At 35.6% G+C, this 17,288-nt stretch overlaps 1 protein-coding gene across 4 annotated transcripts in view; it reads left to right on the top strand.

Annotated features, from left to right (window-relative positions):
* The window catches only part of TENM1 (teneurin transmembrane protein 1), a 571,145-nt gene that overhangs the window by 226,397 nt on the left and 327,460 nt on the right, over positions 1-17,288 (top strand). The window lies entirely within an intron of this gene.

The following is a 17,288-nucleotide window of genomic DNA, read 5'->3' as shown; positions in this document are numbered from 1 at the left end:
GACTGTATAATAACTATCTTGGCAACAGTCTTTCATTGATTGCGTTCATCGTATCCAAAGGCTGTAGATACCCATCTTGATTGTGCTGATGCTTCTGTGGTAATTAACGAGTCAGATACACTGTGCTATGGAAGTAAATACTAGCTGTCCGTGTGGTGGGGCAAGCATCTTAAACATCTACCACATCTCCAAATGTTTTTGCAGTAACAAAACCCCACCACTTCTGGTGCCTGTATTGTAGCTGTTAATTGTGAAGTTTAACATAGAGCAATTTGATATTTCAAGTATGGAATTCCTGGTGTTGGAGAGAACACTTTATGAATCACAAATTGCGAGATACACTGTAGCAGGAGAAGAGCTGTCCATCAGCAGGTGAGACCCAGCCCAATAGTTTTCCTTCTGTCCATAGTTTCTTCTCAAAGCTTATTTTATGCATGACCTGTAATGCTATGGGCTAATTTCAAAATACTTCTTTTCAGATGAAATACAGACTTGTTAATGAACTAACTGCTGTTTTCCCTGTGGATAATAGCATATATTGATAATATAAAATCATCAGAAGTTGTTAATGTGTTTTTAATGTAGCTGTGTGTTTTGGGGGTTTTGACTTGTTTCAGGAACTCAGATCTTTTAACAGCTTGGGGATTTAGGAGCTTTTGTGGGTGTTGCCTTTTTTTTTTTGTTTTGTTCTTGTTATATCATAGTTTTGTTTCAAGGAATGATTAGAAGCTTTCTGAATAACATGTTCCCAATAAGTTTTGTTCTACGAATGTCTAGTTTAAAAAAAAACAACCTTAAGAAAACTGTTTCAAATGCTTAAGTAAAAATCTTTTTTTTTATAGAGAAGTGTTCCTTCCATTTGCCAAGTTTTAAATATTTAAGTGACATATGTAAGTAAAAAAATAGAAAATTCTTATTGAAAACAACTGCTAATGTGGGAATGCAAATTACTGCTCTTAACATCTCAAGTAGTCAGGTGTGGAAGTAAATGAACATATTGTATTGATGGCTTCTGTATAAAAAAGCCACTGAAATGTATTCAGAGTTCTATAAAAGCATTGTCATGTGAGAAAAGACATAGCAAAGGAAATCTATTATTACTCATTTGATGTGGCGTTGTAATTTAAAATGATAGTTTTAAAAACTGAAGAAATGAGACATGGTTTCTCACATATGTGCCCATAGTCACCTATGTAAACACGCAACATTTTTGCTCTGCAGTAATGGCTTAGGAATAGGTAAGTGTATGCTTTCTTCTTTTCATTGAGGTAAGAAATTCTGAGGAATGGCATTGATGTTAATTGGACCAGGCAGGACATTATGTCAATGTGATTCATGAGGTCTACACGACATGAATTTAATTTTAAAATTATCCTAATCTGAAAAATGTAAGAAGAATAATGTTGCTTAATTTATCATTATCTCAGCACTTTGATTATGGAGAACCAGTCCTCTCTGTTTGGTTTGGAATACTTTTTGTTCCCATTTTACAGAGTGAGAGAAAGGTGTGTCCTTCCTTTTCTTCAGCCACAATGACTGACAGTATGTTTTGGTGACTGCAGTGGGGACTACAGCCTAAAATGTTTTAGAGACCAAGTATGAAATTGGTGACGGTGCTACATCTGAAATTCAGGAGTTTCTGATTCCTTGTCTGCTACTCAGTCATCTAGATTTGTCTGTTGATTACGTTTCACAGTTTCAGCACAACTGAGTTAATGTTCAATACCCTATAACTGTAAAAAACGTCAAGTCAAAGAGAGGTCAATTGCACTGGCTACCTCTTGCTAACATGTAATGTTCTGCCTCAGTGTTGCTGTGTAGTCAGTTCTTTGACAAATAAGGCTGAAAATATGTGGTAGTCTTGGTATTGTTATCTTTCTCTTAAACAGTCTCAGAGGTCTGAAAAAAAAGGTATGCTATGACTATCCATTATGATTTATAGAAATATATATATACATACATTAAAAACATGAATATTAGTAGGCTTTTCTAATAAGAACTTGTTTTTTTGTAAAACTTATTCCAGTAAAATATTGAGGATATCCAAAAACTCAACTCTGCAAAAACTTGCTAAATGTCCAGTGAACTAATATATACTGACAAAACAAGTCAGTTTCTTTCCTGCTGTATTTACTTTCTTAACAAAATGTTTCTGAAAGTTGATTAAAAGATACTCAGCTATATCTTTGGGGGTTTTAAATACTGTTTCTCTACTACAAATTTGAACTTCAGTATATTATTGAAAATAAGTATTGCTTCTTTGTTTTCACTCTGTTGCACTGAGCTGTTTTATTTCTCTATTTAAAAGAATAAAATTCATATATATTTTATATTAATCACTTCGGCTGAAGCTACTGTGTGAGACTATTGTATTGTTTTCTACTTCCTAGTACAGAATTCTCATTTCTGAGTTTTAGAAAACAAGTAATATAAGACTGAAGGGAAAATTTCACTTCTAGTTAAATGTGTTGTCTATAAGTATATTGAAATTAAAATGACTGTATTGAATTGGGCTCAGCACTGGCTTGTTGCTTTGGAAGCCCTCACTCAGCAGTGTTTATTTTCTGTAGCCTTAATGAGCAATTACTGCACTCTTCCATTTCAGAGCCTCTTCTAAAGTAGGCAGTGCTGCTTGTTCCGAATTACAGATGTCATTTTCTGGTTTGCCTGTAGGCTGTTGGAATTCTTGGTGTTTTGGTTTATTTGTTGTCCTGAATGCAGAGAGATGTTTACTAAGGATTGTGAGGAATCCGTAAACTTTTTTTCTTTTTTTTTTAAGATGAGGAATTTGGGGGTTTAGGTATAAAGTTCTGCTTTTAATACAGTGTGTCTGTCTGTCTTACTTGTACATGTCATTCTGCCTGTACTTCAGTCTTAAATGACAGACAACATTTTGATATATTTTAAAGAATTCTTATTTCCATTATTGAAATTTTGGGGGTTAGAACTGAAAAGAGTTGTAGCAAACAGTCCCTTCTGTAAGTCTGTTTCAGGGCTGTAGGTAGATTTGGAACACTATTTTGGATGACTCTTTTATGCAGTTGCTCTTGCATAATTTTCTACTCTAAGAGGTAATTGTTTTATGCATAATTTTGTTCATATGATGCTACATGGTTCTGGGGTTGCAAAGGAGTGTGTTTTGTAGCAATGCAACTTTGAAAATAAATTTACAAAAAACAGAGGTCTTTTGTGATTTAAGTGGGCATTAATGAAATACTGGCTGCAGGGTGTTCATGTATTGTATTTGCCTCATCCACCAAAGGGTTTTGTGTTGGGTCATATTAAGTACAGAAACTTAGTGAGAACAGAGTAATTTAGGGGTAAAGATTCTGAGATGACATAAATGAATGTGACTGCATTGACTTTGCTTGCAGTATTGTATCACTAATTTGACCACTGCTTTTAAGATACTGCAGTTAAATAATACCCTTGATTTAGTTTTTCTTCTGATAAATCAGGGTGTTAATTATTGTAAACTGAAGGGGGTTTTAATCTAATAGAAGAGCTTTAAGGAATGGGACTTCGCAAGTTCCACTCGTTTCCATGCCAATGGGTGGTGGGCTGTTGTGCTTGATAGAGAATCAAAACCTGGGAGGTGGTTGACTGTCCTCCTCTGTTTCCTCTTACCATTGCCCTGATCCTATGGAAACTGCTTGCAAAAGATGGTAGCTGCTAACGGCTGAGTGGGGAGTACCATGGGGCTTTCATGTACTGATTGGAGAAGTAAGACTTTCTTGCTCTGGTTCTGTGGAATAAGAAAGATTCATGTTGCTTATCTGAAACTACACAGCTTTTTTCAAAAAGCAAGCAAGCTACCTTTTTTGTGACATGTGTTTTTGTTCTAGACGATACTTTCTTTTTCAGCTACTTTGATGTGTGATACGATTTTTCTGATTTAGCTGTGTGGCCCATTTTGTTTCTGAGTCCATTCTTACACAAGGCATTAGCCAACTACTGGACCAGAGAGGTGTCACTGGGAAAAAATAATGCAGAAGAAGCATTGCTTGTTGCGGACTTTCTGATGGTCTGGATACAAGCCTTCCTGCTTGTTCCTATAAGCCACCCTCAGCAGGAATATCTATTTCTTCATGCAAGTTTCCTCTTTCAAATTCTGTGTACTAACTATAGAGCCTTTTCCACCTCTGAAGGCCATACTGCTTTCCTACAGACAGGTACTTCTGGTGCCCTTTTATCACCAAATTATTTCTTGCTTCAAACTACTGCTGTGTTTTTCTGACTTTGTTCTCTGCCCCATTCATCAGTTTTTCTTGTTTCTTTTCAAATTCCTCTTACTTCTGCTTTAGCACAGCTCTTAGCCATTCCTGTTCACAATATTTGAGAGCCGTGCTTACAGGTCTCAGTGTTTCATAACCACCTGATCAGTTTTATAAACCATAACAACTAAATACCCCTCACCTTCTATACATCCAGATTACAGATACACATATGAGCTGACTTTAATTTCATTCCCTCAGTTTCTTCTCCAGCTCTTTCCTCAGAGCTCCCAATTCATCCAAAATTTTGTCTGCTTTTCTGTAGAGCTTGGTGTTGTTGTGTTGAGCCCTTCTGTTTCATGAAGTCCAGCAAACTGAAATCCACGCAGTTCTGCTTTCAGCTGCTTTTTCACAACTTTGATCTTAACCCATCACCCCTTATAGTCTCTCCCAGAGGTAAGCCTTTCTCCACCATCTCTTTCCTCTATGTTTTTATCCAGATCTGAATGTGGGAAGGAAATACCACCCTTACTGCATTTTTTTTTTCCTGAGGAGGTGCCACATAGCAACTTCTTGTAACGTTTGGTCTGTGTTGAATTGAGAACTCTGTGGTTTTGTGAGCTTTAGTTTGTATTTCCTTTTCATCCTCCTTTGTATTAGTACTTTGGCTTCTACAATCAAATTCTATCCCACCCCTGTAAAATACAAATCATTATCTTTGACACAAAGCTGTGTCCTCAACTAGTAAAACAGCATTTAAATGTGTATCTTAATATGTTTTTGCTGTTTAAGTTTGTATTATTAACTGTTTTTAAAGTGACAAAGATCTGGTTGTAGGTGTAGTGCCTGGTATGGTTTCTTCTTTGTTCTTGTAAATAACTGCCTACCTATATTACAAAAGAGAAGCTCTATATAGTTGAAATTTGCACCTAGATCTTTCCTAGTCTAGGACAAGATGGACTTAGGCTAGCTACTTTTATCATCAAAGGTGTCCGGTATTTTTGTACAAAATAGAATTTTGGTCATTGAAGATTTTAGGTTAATACATAGCAACTGTCTTGGATGCAGCATATCTGCAGAATTTATTCTGTGTCTTGTAAAAGATGCCTCTTGTATTTGTCCAAATGATTTGGTGTCCACAGTGGTGGTGTTCCTTATCATATCACATATGTTTGCTGGAACATGAGAGCTAGCCTCTGTTACAATATAATTATAGCATTAGAACATTTGGAATTTTATCAACCCATAAGCGGTACTGTGGATTTCCATAAATTCCATTCATTTCAGTAATTCAGAGTCACCATGGACTACATGTCTTAAAAGAGTGCAAGAGTAAATCTTAGTAGTAAGAGACTATTTCGGTTATTAAAGAATCAGAAGATGCAGCATGTGAAGATGAGTGTGGGAACTTTACTGTTGCCACTGTCTGTTGTTTGAACCTTGCAGTACTGTTTGAGAATTAAGATTTTGGTGATGCTTATTAAGTAGTGTTAATTAAGAGGAAATGGGCCAGTTTCTCATAGGTGTAAATAGGTGTATTTCCACTGATGTGGCATATGTCACTATAGGCTGTATTTCCACCTATATGGAAATATGCCACTGGTTTAATCAGTGAAGTCATACCAAGTGGTTCAGCAGAGGATTTGATCTTGATTTGCTTGCATAACTAACGGTTTGAGCAGGGAGTGAGTGGGAAGGGGTAAGATGTCTTTCATCTGTGAACTTCAGTAAATGCAGATGGATAGCCATGCAATTTTATTGTGTAACTAAAACAGATCTCTACAGATATACTGGAGGGAGGAGTTAATGTGAACGTATAATATGAACATATGAACTATAATTTTATTGTACAACCTTTTAATGTTTCATTAACACACTTGAAGTTACGTTGTCTTTGGAAATGTTAAATTGGCTGCTTAGATTAAGAGACCTTTAAGTCTATAAAGCGCAGTAACTTTACTTATGGTCAGCAGCTTTAGCAATCACCATAAAATAAACCAATTGTTTTGATTTTAACAGACTAAGCTGTCAGTTGATAAGTAGTCAATAGTAAGAAGAAATTGCATTTTAATGTTGCTCATATTCAGTTCATAATATTTTTGTAGTTGATTACGAGTTACAAAATTGAATTTTGGAGTCACAAAGCATATATGAGCTGTATTGAACTGCTCTGAGCAATTCATACTAAGCTTTCTGGAGTAACAGCTACAGACCATGAGAAATTGTTTTATATGTTGATGTTACCATTCCCAAATGCAAACCTGTAATGTACATGGGAGATTACCATAAATTACTGTACTGTTATTTTGAGACTTCATTTAGATAATATATCAACAAGGTCAGTGATATTAGCAGTTGAGTTATGTTAGGTTTTTTGATTGGTAATTTGCTTTTTTTTTTTTATGCTAAGCATGGAAGCTTCAGGGTCTTTTGATTTTATGGTGGCTTTTTATTTTTTCAATAAAAAGTGTATTTGTATGAATAGGGTAGAAACGAAATAAGACTTGTCTTACATACTTAACTGCAGGTATGAGAAATAACTGTTCAGTCCATATGGTGGAACTAGGGAAAGATGCCCTGTTTTCTCTTTTTGTTTGTTTTTGTTTTGTGTGCTTTGTCACTGATGTCTTCTCTTATAGAATGCAAGTGTGGGCCATCTTTAAAGATGCAATGGAGAGAGACAGATGGATTTGACATCCTATGCTCAGTGCCATCTTTTTATCTTAGAATTGGGAATAGAACCAAAACCAGGAATGATCTGAAGTTTATTTCATGCGCGAATTAAGAAGAACTTGGGACTGAGAGACACTACATAGTGATGTAAAATGAAAAATTGTGAATAATTGTTTCAAATTTCTCTTAGCCCATTTTAAAAGGAAAAACATTGTTTTGACATGAAGAAAGAATGAAACAAATTGCCAAATTTACACATTTTTTTTTAGTGCTAAATTGTATATAGTGATGAAACTGTTGAGCTAAAAGATTGCCCAGCTCAGACTCCCAGCTATTTTGTGATAGCGCACACTACAGCTTTGAAACGAATCTCCTAGGTATTAATATATGTGTTTTATTCTTAGTACAAAATGTATTTACTATCTTTATATGTATGTACACAAGCTGTTACCACATCTAATGTGTGGTAACCCGTGTGTGGTAATCTAATGGAACTGTAGCAAGCTATAGCTTGTAAATCAGCATCACAACAATTATCTTCAAGTAAATGTTTCTAAGCTTCTGGGGACCTAACTAGCTGAAGCCAATCATAGAAGACTTAGGAAGTGGATGTATTATAATCCTAAAATATTTTTAAATTACTTAGTTATTGCTGTGAAATTTTTTATTATTATAGTAAAAAAAACCCCACCCCGTGCTTCTTATGTGGTACTATTTTTTTTTTTTTTTTTTGCTGTGCAACTGAAATGTTGAGAGTTAATTCTGTTTAATTTTTTTTACATCTGCTTTTTTATTTTGAATTATTGCCCTTGAAATAATGAATAAGTGAAAATGTTTGTTTTCATGAGAGCAAAAAGACTTTAGTATAGTTTTGCTTTCTCTCTAAAGGCCCAGTCCCAATTCCAGTGATTCAAGTTACAGGATTTTCTGCTTTTGAAAATAGTGAAAATAGCATGAAGTCAGACTGTAGTTTAGCAAAGGTTGGTGTAAGCAATTTTACATTTACAGAACAGCCACTGTTCTGTTTATTTTCTTTACAGTTTTAAAGCAGTAAATGCATAAATTACTGAAATACTTTCGCAGCTTTTATGTGGGTTAAGAAAAGAAGATGCAGTGTTTGCTTTGCCACCTTTGCTTTGCTCGCCTTTGCTATATTAAATGCCGTTGGTATTACCATAATGTACATTTAATAAATTTTAAAACCTCTTTGAGCAACAAAAAAAGCACCAGAAATGTAACTTTAGTGGAAATTGAAATATTAATATCAGTGATACAGGGTTAATTGAATGTCAGGAAAAAATACCATCCAGAGGATGAAAATGCTAACTCCTTTATTTGTAACTTCTACATTGAGAGTGATTTCAAGGTGTTTTGAAAGCTGAAATGAGTCCTAAAATGTGGGTAAAATGCATCCTAAAAATGTAGCTTTTAACTGTTGATGTTACATTTGAACAGAAAATCTAAAGCACTTTCTTGAGTAATAATGAAAAGAGGCATAGAAATTAATCTCCCTAACAAGTCCCTAAGGGGGGGAAAAAAAAAAAAAAGACAGATGACTTTGTGAAGAGCATTCTGGTGTGCTAGGAGATGAGGCATTTCTCATTGTCCTGTTGCTGAGTAGTCTTAATTTACTTTACCTGGAGTAAGTTTTGATACTTCTTTCCTTATTTTCTTGAGTCAAGGATGTTTGAATATGCCTGCCCTTTTCCGCAGAATGGGCACATTAGTTGAGTGCTGTTATTTCCAGTCTAGCTGCATTTGGATTGTATGTTAGTATGTAACTGGTATTTTTGAAGTTTCTCTGTTAAAGCTCCAGTTAGACTGAAAAAGAGGAAATTAATTTCCCTCCATGCTGCCAAAACCAGTTCACTTATTGATAGCACTAAAGCCTTGTTTGTTCTGTGGCTTGATCCTGAAGCTTCTATATTGCACTGAACTTGTTTCCGTTTTTCTTGAACGGAATGAAACTCAGAAATTAATGGATAGTTAGATTCATCACCTGGGAATAAGGATGGGATTAAATTTGAAGAACTTACATGTAGAAGACTTACATATTCTTGGTTCTGAATGTGGAACTTACATGTTGGATTTCTTGAGTTTGTTTGATTGGGTATTGAGCAGAGCAGCTTCTGGAGTCCTGTTATGTATTAGCCATGTAACTCTTTCTGCTTTACAGGCTTAGAAATGTATCTAGAAATGCTAGATGTATGGAAATCAAGTGATACTGGTAGTCATCTTGTGTGCGTATATGTATGCACATGCTGTTACACTAAACTTAGACTTTGTGCTTAAATTAATAAAAATAATCAAGGTCCAAGAAATAAAGTAGACAGTTATTTTGTGTCATAATTCTCAAAAGACAAATACTGGAATGTAGATGTCTATGTTTCTGATCTAAAAATTTGTTTTAAGTTTTCAGCATCCAGAACTTTTCACAGACGTAAGACTGTATTGTATTTTATCATCACTTATTACTACTGTGCCATAAATCATCAAGCCAATACAAATAGGGCCCTTGAAGTTTTAGTCATTCCAGTCCCATTCTTAATGAGTAACAGTTGACATTTCAGTAAACATCATCATGATGGATGCTAAATGTACTGTCTCTTGTTATCAGATGGAGACAAGTTAAGTTCTCATGTTTAAAAGAAATTACTCAAGGTCGAATACAGGAATAATGCAAAAGAAATTTGTATTGCCTGCTCCTCCTCCACATATGTTTTTGTTTGTAGATAAGTACAAGATATTAAATCTTTCTAATGTGGACCTAGTCTTAAAAAAAACAACAAAACCAACAACAAAACAACAAACACAAGCTGTGGGCAAGTGTTTGCAAGCTTTTATTTCATCATAACAATTGCTGTCAATGTGCAAGGTATTTACAGGGTGAGCTAATATCTGAGGATAATGACCAAGAACGCAGCTGTGTCAGTCAGCCAGAAATGTCTAGCACCTTTGTTAGAACTTAAAAATTTTGAACCATTTCTGCATAACTAACGTGGCATTAATATGATACAGCAAAAAGGGATAGTCTGTGAAGCATAAACAATTCTAGCACGATATAATGGTGGACTTCATACCAGAACATGAGAAGCAGCAGTAAATCAAAACCGCGACTCTTCATATTTTAGTAATGTTTTTACCTTATTGATTGGAAATGCAATGTAAATAATCCTCACACTTTTAGGGTTACAGGTCTTTTTCTCTGCTTATCATCTTTCTGATCAATGGTCGGATTTAGAAATAATAAATTATGTCTCTTGACATCTGTTTGGAATAGATTGCTTAAATAGTGTGTGTTCAGCTTTTTTGTTTTGCTTTGCCTTTTTAACAGTGGGGATTACCACACACCTAAGGGATAAGTATAAAGCTTTAGATTAAATCACAAACACAATGTAAATACATCAAAACATTCTGCTAGCCTAAGCACCATATCAGTTAAAAATACTGCATTAAAAGAATGTTAAGGATCTGGCTTGTACTCCTAAATGGAGCTATTGAGAGCCCAATCTTTTGTATGAAAGGACATGGTTGTGGTACTAGGGTACCCTTAGTAGTTGTCTGTCTTTCCAAATAAAACCGACTATTAAATTATCTAGATTTTTCCCCCCCCTTTTAATTGTATGCTATGTCTGCACTTTTCTATATGTGAAAATGAAGATTGTACCTTTCTGGAGGAGTTTAAAATCAAGGCTGAATGCTTAGGATGCATCATCTATGTGTAAAAATTAACCCAAACTAGCTACATCCTCAAAAGGAAAAGCCTCAACCAAGTAGCATTCCTCTATTGCATGTTATAATACATTATGTAAAATCTACTGTGGCCCTTTCTCCCAAGAGTTTGTAAGCCAGTTGAAAAAAACAAGGGAAATGCAGGTGAGTTTGAAGGAGTGAAGATCATGGAATGCAGTCAAAGGGAAAATGCTCTTAGAAGAGCATTACTGTTTGGAATCTGTCTGCAGAGACCATTACATATTTCTTTTAGTGTGACAGTATGATAATAGAGGAAAGCTGAGGATTCAAGGCTTCAGGTTGTGCATTGTTTAGGGAAGTTCTGGAGAGAAAAGTAAGGTGAGAAATGAATTGGAAAGGAAGGAAGCCAGCTGCATTTGTAGGCCTGTACAGAACTGAACAGTGATTTGAAAATGGTGCAGAAGGTAGAGAGGTAAGGTAGAGCAGAACATAGCTGCGTGACTAAAGCAGAAAAGTAGAAAGTAGAAAAGGCATGTGGATTTTGCTGCAGTGTTCCAAGTAGGCTGCAGCAGGCAGATACACGCTGCTGGTTTCCTGATGTCACTTGATAGAAAAGGGCTTTTGGCAGATCTGAACAATTCTAGATTTGCCTTGACTGATGTAATCGCTGAATTTCTTGTTTAAACATTTGTAGAACCACTGAAACCAGGACATGTGTACATACTTTCCTACTAGCTCTGAGCTTGCGTTACATTACAATGTGGTCTTTTATAATTAACTTTTTGTATATTTTATTTTTATGTAAATCTCATGGTAAGATTCATGGCAACAAGGTCAACAAAACCTTAAACTTGACAGTTTTTCTGGAGCTAACATTAAATTATGATATCCATTGACAAATCAACTCTGAATCATTCCAGCTTGAAGTTGTGCTTGTCTTTGTTCTCTTCTTTAGGTGGTTTCACCTTGTCTTGGATTTTTCACTTGCATTTAGATGTCACTAAATCTTGTAGTTTTTAAGCAACTTATTTGTTCTGAGAAATGCTAGGAAACTTCAGGACAAAAGGGAAAGTGCATGGGTTTAATTTTTTCTTCTTTTGTTCACTGGAATCTCATTAGTGTATGTGTACATGTATGTGCTTAAGTATTTTGTGAAAAATCCTAGTAACTTCACAACTGGGGGGTAGTTAGGAAAGTGTTTTTCCAGTTTTCCACCAGAAAGGAAAGCAATCTCCTTGGGCTGAAAAGATGGCTCATCTGCATGCTCTCTGCTTCAGGTTGTCTTCTGTAGAACAAGGCTTGAGATTTCCCAGGTCTCTTTGTTGTGTCCTGTTAGAGTGAAAACTGCAAAGGTATGCTGGACATCTTATCCATCCTAATCCTGACCACCAAGATCGTTGTGATTTCTAAGGGGAAACTGTTTTGCTGTGTGCAGGGTTATTTTTTCTTTTAAATGAACTGTGACCTGCTCCACAGATTTCATGTGAAGAGCATGAGAGAGCTGAAGGAGGGCAGCAAATCTGTTACCAGCTTTCTGCGTTATTATTTGGAGCAAGAGTTCATGGGTAACTGATGGTAGTCCTCAGAAAACCTGTATTAATGGGAATTTTATGAGTGACAAACTTTGAAATTAAATTAGTAGTGGAAATGAAGGAGTTTTCCAATAGAGCCACGCTGCAGTAAATCTGTTTATTTACTATAAACTGATACCCAGAAAGAGATTAAATACTCATTTCCTACACTGAGGATGAGCAAGATCAATTCAAGGCTATCACGCCCTGTATTTGTAGACAGCTCATTGTAATTAAGAAATAAACCTCGAAGTAGTTCTCTCGATTTTTCTCTGATGCCTTGCCTGGGGGTCAGAAATGTGTTCTTGATGCCTGCTGTCTACAGGCACTAGAAGACTTAAATAGTATTGTGCCTATTAACAGAAGTTTGTTGTTTGCATTTGTGCAAAATTCCCCTCCAAAGCTGATTTAGTGTTCCAGCACAAAAGGGCTATGGGATTACAAGACTGTTAATAGATGAGAAGATGACTATATATACCATGAAGATGATTATGACCACAGGAAACTTGTATCAAAATTGCTTTACAACATAATGGTATAGTATGGAAACTTTTAAAAGGTTATTTCCTTAAACTGTTAACAAAACTTGTCTTCTGTTACGGTTTCAGCTCCCAGGGACAAAAACTGAAGTGTGGTGTCTGCTTTGTCTGCAGAATAAAACAGGAGCTCTTCTCCTAATCATTATCCTGGGAGCTGAGCATCCTGTTACATTTGGGTAAAAATGCATGCTTCATTACTGATGGGAAAACAGAACTGGCTCTACCATAGTGAATCAAATAGAGCTCTCTGTTAAGTAGTACTTATTAAAAACTGTGACCATTTAAAGGAATTACTATTTTAGCCCTTTTAAATGTTTTGATGCTTTTCCTTACACAGGATGAGATTTGTATATTAAAAGAGGAGGACAGGAAAGGACACTGTTTCGGAACGATTATGTTTCTGGGGAAGCGTAGAGCTAAAATTGGACAGTAGATGAGCTGTATAGGCCTAAGGGACGATGATAACAGAATTAGTAGAAATAAAGATTGTTATTTCCTGCTTGCTGAAATAACTCATCTGTTTTGGGGAATATGTAGATGATACTCCCTGAAGTACAATTTATTCTGTCCTATTTCTGAGCATTCCCAGATTATATCCTAATTCACTTTTACCCTTCTGGTAAACATAGTTAATGGGGGAAATAAACCAGCACTGTTTTATCTGCCTCTGCTGCTTGGTCTTGGAGGTCTGTGAGGGATGTTCCACCTGCCTCTGAAGGCACATTGTCCTCTCTGCAGCACTGCAGGACCATCCTTTCCTCTTCTGTCCAGTTCCACCCTCCCCTCACACCCACCAGTGTTGCTTGGGAAGATCCCTGAAGTCCTCTTAAGTGGATAGCTAGCACTGGCAGAGTAAAGTAGGTCTAAATAAAGAGTCATCGGGCAGATTTTTCTGGCTGAACAGGAGTGAATTCTGAGGTTGCTGGATTGTAGAGCATCATCAGGTGCATGTTGCACCTTCATATATAGGCAACTGTGCACTGCTTTGGTTTTTGTCCTTCTAGTTTTCAAAGCAGTAAAGCTTATTTAAGGCTATACTCAGTTGGTGATTTTTCTGTTACATTGAATCTTTGTTTATAAACAGAGCGAAAGAAACATAAATGCTCTTTAGAAGTTTTAAGCTCTTGGGGTAAGATGTCAACCTTTCCAAGGAGATTGTGGGTGGAGGGGGATTTATTTTTAGAACCAAAAATTTGCATTGCCAAGTAGACATCCAGTTCTGCATTTTTTAGTTATGACTAAAAGACTAAAGATATCCTTTTTAATTCTTTCTCTTGACATTTTATGAACAGCTTCAATGAAGTTCTTTGCTACAGGCAAATAGTTCAACAGTTTTACGTGAGTAAGGGGATAGTATCAGGTTCAGAGGTAGGATTTTCCATACCAGATCAAAAAAATAGATGATCTAGTTCAGTGTAGTGCTTCTAGACTGCAGTTATCTAACAGCGGTGACAGAAACTCATAAAAAAGAAATGTTGTTTTGGCTTAGATACCTTTCAGTTGATGGTAGAGATAGTGGCAGACTCAGGAGGGCTCAGTTTAGTATACAAGTCCTGTTGTTAATATACCTCTGATCTGAGGAAAGATATATATAAAAATATGTATATTTGGAGAAGGTTAATGAGCATTTATTTAAATGATAAATCTAAGGATAGATATCATTAGCTAAAGAATGTAATTCTCCTGGAGATGAGTGCTTTTTAATGAATGACATACAAGATGACAATTGTCAATTTTAATTCTGGATACTGTAGACTTGCTGGAATTTTATCTCACTGAAAAATTAGGTTAAGTAAAATCAATTCATTCCTCCTTTGTGGTCATATAGACAAAAAACTTGCAAAGGATGTCAGATAAAAATTGTTTCCATAGTAAAGTGTTCTAAGCTGTTTGTAGAATGAATGAAAGGAACTTAGGAATAAGTGGTTCTAAATATTAAAATTAAAAAAAGACTTGGAGTTTGGTTGCTGCACAACATTTCACTTTTTATTCAAGTTGCCTAATGGAACTGAAGCCATAATTTCTAAAGAAAAGGTGAGTAAGTGGTGTTTAAAGCCCCTTAACAAATTTTGAAGGTAAGTCTTATCTGCATAGTTCTTAATGCAGTGGACTTTCAGCGCCTTATTCTTACATGTAAGAATGTTGATATATCTTTCAGGTTTGGTTAAGAGGAAAAAATAAGTATTTGTAGCCTTCAGCCACAGAGCAGTAACTCGTCGGGAGTTATACTAAGCAAATAGCCATTAATTTGTGCAGGCCTTAGTAACACGTTTGTTCCTTACATGATGTGCAACATACTGCAACTCACAGTTCTCACATCTGTGTAAATTAAAAAAAAAGGCATTGAAATAACCATCTTTAGAACTATTTCAGAGAACTTTTGTTTTGCGTTTTGAGGGCCACTGACACAACTCCCATTATCTTTATTCAGCACCTAATATTTTGCACACTACTCAGAAAATACTTTTTGCCAAAACTTACACTTAATGTTACTGAGTATTTACTACTTCAGCAGATGAAGTATCAAGCAGGAAGTGCTGGTTGCATACCTGTGTGGTCATCAACAGAATTTGCTGTTGTTTCCTGACATATTATTTTGACTCTTTATGAAATTATTCATATTAAAAGGATGAATTGCTAATTCCTGTGTTTTATGCATTACTGGTGTTTGCAATTCTGAGACTTGCCCTGCTACCTCTGCCTACTGTTTGCAAGAAATACTCCATTATTTGTCTCTTCTGGCACTACTATTATTATTTGCAAATCTTGTAGATGGGATTCCTTTTTAATTGCTACTTATTAGAGAGCTATATTGCCTTATTGTCAATAATATTTTGCATTTCCATCTGTGGCAACTTTTCTTTGATAAGCTCAATGTTCTTGATAAATGCTAATGAGTTGTTGGAGTACTTAGAATTTGAATTGAATGCCAGTCATAATTATGTGCAAGTTACTTATCAAAGAGCTAAGACACCAAGAGGTTAATGGGAGTTAAGCACCTATGGACCTTAAAAATAAACTGTTTCTAAATGCCTTGTTCAAGATTTTCAGAGAAGTCTAGGAAAGACTTCAGATATAACTCATATCTTTTTAGTCATGGGCTAACCTTTCTATTAAGAGAAAGGTTTCTCAGTGCAAGATCAGGGAGGTCTGTAAAAGTTCTTTCTTGTTCTTTCTCATTTGTAAAGAAGTTTGTATTTCAGTATTCAAATAGCATATCCATAGGCACTGAACATACTGCTATTAAGTGGTGAAAATTAGTGATCATAAAGTGAAACCGTGTGTACTTTGATATACTTAATGTGAGTACTATAGCTGGCATTAGTACTGAATCGAGTGTAGTATTACTGTGAAATGATTGATATGTTGCTTTTATAACAACCTAACAGCTGAAGTGATTTTTCAGCATCATTTGTAAATGGATAGAGACTTTATTTTCAGTTGTCATAATATTCCACTTTAAAATAAATGTACCACCCGACAATGATAAATGTAATTTGTACTCTCTTTTTGAATCAGCTTGGTACTACTTTTATGTATTGCTTGTGGTCTGAGCTCCATCATAAAAATGAACTTTTACTTGCTTTATACTTTGCCTTTTTAGTTTGGAAACATTTGTGTTGAACAGTACAGTTTATTCATTGCTAGTTACAGTGTGTAAGAATAACCAATGCCAAATTATATTGGGTGCCTGATTTCTAATAGTATATTTTGTGTTATGTTGAGTTACAGTTATCACTAAGAACCATTAGGTGTAAATCAGTAAACATGAAAAGAAATCTAGACGCTTTAGCTTTGGGCTCTGTAACTCTGAAATGTTACCCAAGGTATTTGCCTGGTATCCTTCTAAATTGATGCATAGGCAAACTAGCTCAAAAGATACTTAGGACTAGCACAGATCATCAAAGGTTGACGTCAATTTCTTTGTTCAATCTACAGTGGCAGGTTTTTAGTGACATCTTTCTAACCGCAGAGAGGCCAGTATAGTTGTTGCTTTGAAAGTCACCTCTTGGACTTGACACTGTGAGCGGAGAGCAACTTCATATCTAGAAAAAGAAGGCAAGGCTGTCAAGGCTAGGAAGGAGAGAACAGCAGCGCTGCAGTTGGCCTGGCTGGCCTGGTGGGATGGACGGCAACTGCTACAGACAAGGTGCTTCATAAGAGACTGCATACACTTCTCCACACCAAATAACTGAGGATTTAGGAATTACAATTTTCCCACAAGGTATATTTGTTTCTTATTACTTTATTTTCCTCTGCTGTCTTTGCTGTATAAAATACTGTGATTAGATAGTAGATATTTGGGTGACTTGGAAGGAAAGAGTTTTTACTTTTCCTGTTCCCTCACCCAAACCAAATTTTTTTGATTCTTTCTCTAGAGATAATCTAGTCCACAGTCTGTTCTGAGCCTGTCTTTATCAACCCTAAAGGCTTAAATTTTAGCAAAAGGGTGTTCTTCACATGGGCTTTCATTCCTATTTCCTGATTTTAGTGGAGAAAGAATATACCATAACAGACTTATTTTAAGCTGAAAAGAAAATAAAGTTTGATGTACATCTTAAATGTAAGTAGTACTTTTTCCTAAAGCAGAGAAAGGA

This window comes from Falco punctatus, assembly GCF_963210335.1.
Source record: "Falco punctatus genome assembly, chromosome: 15".
NCBI classification, from domain to species: Eukaryota; Metazoa; Chordata; class Aves; order Falconiformes; family Falconidae; genus Falco; species Falco punctatus.
The sequence above is the reverse complement of the archived record's forward strand: the minus strand, read 5'-3'. Positions and strand labels throughout refer to the sequence as shown.